Source organism: Cynoglossus semilaevis, chromosome 3, assembly GCF_000523025.1.
Source record: "Cynoglossus semilaevis isolate Cse_v1.0 chromosome 3, Cse_v1.0, whole genome shotgun sequence".
In the NCBI taxonomy this organism is placed as follows: Eukaryota; Metazoa; Chordata; class Actinopteri; order Pleuronectiformes; family Cynoglossidae; genus Cynoglossus; species Cynoglossus semilaevis.
The window spans coordinates 9,950,962-9,953,960 of record NC_024309.1 but is presented as its reverse complement, the minus strand read 5'-3'; the positions used below and the strand labels follow the sequence as shown (position 1 = coordinate 9,953,960).

Here is a 2,999-nt window from a genome sequence, read left to right as displayed (position 1 = left end):
GTGTGGAAGAAGGATGACTTGGGGTTCGGGTCCACCAGCTGCCAAGTTACCACTGAGTAAGGCACCGTCCCCACACACTGCTGCCCACTGTTCAATTTGGTGATGGGTTATAGGCAGAGGTCACATTTGGTGACCTTTGTGTGCAGTGGTCAGCTGTGTCACAATGACAAGGAGTTCACGTTCCTTCATTTCCTGTTCCCTGATGAACTTATTACCCACAGCTACAGTGAGTTTATTCAAATGAATGAAGAAACAAAAACAATGAGAAACTGTTACAGAGATAAAAGTGTTCAATAGTTGTCATCAAAATAATCTGTTGTTGCGCTGTGTCACGAGTTCATTAGAGCCTTATGTGCAGTGAGTAAAAAAAAAAAAAAAAATCAAATCAAATCAAATCAAACAGCACAAGTGAAAACGTGAAGAATCCTGGAGCTGAACTGACCACTGGTCCAGAACCCTCACACACACACACACACCTGTCATGTCACTGATCAGCCTAATAGGCTTTCTATTGATTCTGCCTCTTAAATGCACACACACTTACAAACACCCACACACACACACACAGTAATGTACAGTGCGACCTAGTTAGATTCATCCTGTCTAAGACTCTCCGCCCCACTGTGGTACACACTTACAAACACCCTCTCTCTCTCTCTCTCTCTCTATGTGTGTGTTTGTGTGTGTGTGTGTGTGTGTGATGCTGTTCTCTTGTACCTCGACGTCGTCTCTGGTGGCTGATTAAGTCAGTCCCTGTTAGAACCTCCTTCCTCCCTCCCCACAAGGTAAACTGATTTCTGAAATTAAACAAAAATCTCAGCTGATAAAATCATTTTCACCTTTGGTCGGTGGTTTCTGAGTCACTGCTTCATCGCTGACAACAGAAAACACACACACACACCAAAGTACAGAGAGAAATCTGTCATTTTTTAGGCTCATATGAACTCAGCAGCTGAGGCTCTGCTGTCGTCTCCTCTCAGGTCAGTCTGTGACACTGGTCAGACTTTGAAGTGAATTCAGAAACATTTACTCATCGACTAATGGAGGCAGCAGCAGATCAACAACGTCTGTGGCCTCTGGTCCAAAAACCACCAACTCTCTCTGTGGACTTTGGTGTGGGCGATGTAGTGGTTCAAACAAAACCACACGACATCAACGTACAGTCGGGATTCGAGATACCAGCTCCACGAAATACCCTGAGTTTTCTAAGTTACGAGTAAGCAAGATTTTCCTCTTGATCCGCGGAAACATCGAGCTGCAGGCTCTGAACCCAACTCCATTTTTCCACTCGACACTGACGCGCTGTCTCACCCTCTGTCTCTATGTATAAAAATGTTTTCTTATTCATTATTATTTTATATTATCAATATATATGTTTATATCCATGTTTTGATGTTTAGATGGGGGGGGGTTAAATTAATTAACAGTATTTTTCTGGAGGGCTGGAATTATTTTTTAATCGAGATACGAGTGCCGTTGTGGAACAGATTCAACTGTTATCCTGAAGCCCCGCTGTACCAGACGTGAAGAGTCCATGAAGATGTGAATACAGTAGAGACTGAAGATGACGACACACAGTCAGACAGACAAACACAAACACACACACACACACAAGGTCGGGTTGTCAAGACGTGCGTGTTGAGCGGTCTGATGGATGATCTGCAGGACTCACTGTTTCCTGTCTGTTCAACTAGTGAACAGATGAAGCTGCACGTGAGCAGCAAGGACACTTTACAAACACACACACACACACACACAGTCAGCGGCCTTGTCGTCCACATGCTGATGAACATGGCCGTCTGTCATCGATCGCCGCCTCTCTCTGTACATTGAGGTCCAGACTTTGTGAATTTGGTCTGGTTGGTCTTTTCCATCACGCTGACCAGCCTAGAAATATTGGCCTGTACTGGAATTTTAAACAAATTTTACACAAAAACAATATATATATATATATATATATCTACAAACTTGCAGCAGCGTATACTGATCCTCAGGGAGGAAAGCCTGTTTAACCCCAATGACCCCCAGACCAAACAATCACGGAGCAGCTGACAGCTCTTAATCACTGACAACAAACAAAGACATGCTTCACCTGAGCCACAGACATTCATCACCCTGGTTCTTTTTTTACTGTTTGTAATGATTTTGATTTTTATCTCGTTAAGGTCACTGCAGTAATTTAATTCGGTTTTCCTACTGTTGTGGATTTTTACAGTTGTGATCACTGTGCAAATACGTTTAATTCAATATTAAATCTGTATCCTTATGCTCACTGCACACTTCGTCAGCACCAAAACCCTGAAGCAGTGCTGGACCACAGCCATCCCTGGTCTCCAGGTGTGAGGAGCAGCCAAACTCCTGCAGCTGCTGCCCAGTAAAATTTGAGAATTAAAAATAAAAAATAATAAATGACCGTTAGGGTCAGTAACTGTTTCCAGTTTCTGCTGCCTCGAGTCCTGTTTGTTGTCATGGGAGCAAAACACTGATCCGCTCATTTGTTCACTCTGAATTTATTTTTGACAAATGAAAAAAATGTGGAGAAAAAAAACCTCATCATAATCATTGAGTCATTATCAAAATCTAAAAAAGACCCTGTGTAAAACTAGAGGTAATTCATAAATACTGTGGGAAAAAATAGCTTATCTTTAAGGTAACTCTGAACTCATTTGATAGAGTTTCATTTTATTTAACTTGTGGTTAATACTTGAACCCATCTTTAGTCATTAAATTGTATTTTGGGAAACAGTTCACTGGTTTCTTCCATGTTTTAGCGTTTAGCTAATTAACCCTTCAGTTATTGATGTCGTACTTCCTGCTACCTTTCAGCTCAAACTCATCTAATCTGTAATCCCACAAATGTCACATCTAACAGACAAACATGTCCCACACTGAGAAATGAAGACAGCCAGACGACTCCAATTAGCCAGTGACGACAAAGAGACAGGAAGTGGCAAAAACATACAGGAAGTGGAGACAGGAAAACACACACACACACACAC

General features: G+C 42.0%; 2 protein-coding genes across 2 annotated transcripts in view; both read right to left on the bottom strand.

Annotated features, from left to right (window-relative positions):
- Nucleotides 1-2,999, bottom strand: part of LOC103377201 (sodium channel protein type 4 subunit alpha-like) — an 81,570-nt gene that overhangs the window by 70,548 nt on the left and 8,023 nt on the right. The gene's annotated exons all lie outside the window — the stretch shown is intronic.
- LOC103377190 (LIM zinc-binding domain-containing Nebulette) overlaps nt 458-2,999 on the bottom strand; it is a 46,597-nt gene continuing 44,055 nt past the window's right edge. The window contains exon 56 of the mRNA XM_017031553.2: nt 458-476. The gene's annotated coding sequence lies outside the window, so the exon portion shown is untranslated. The remainder of the gene's footprint in view (nt 477-2,999) is intronic.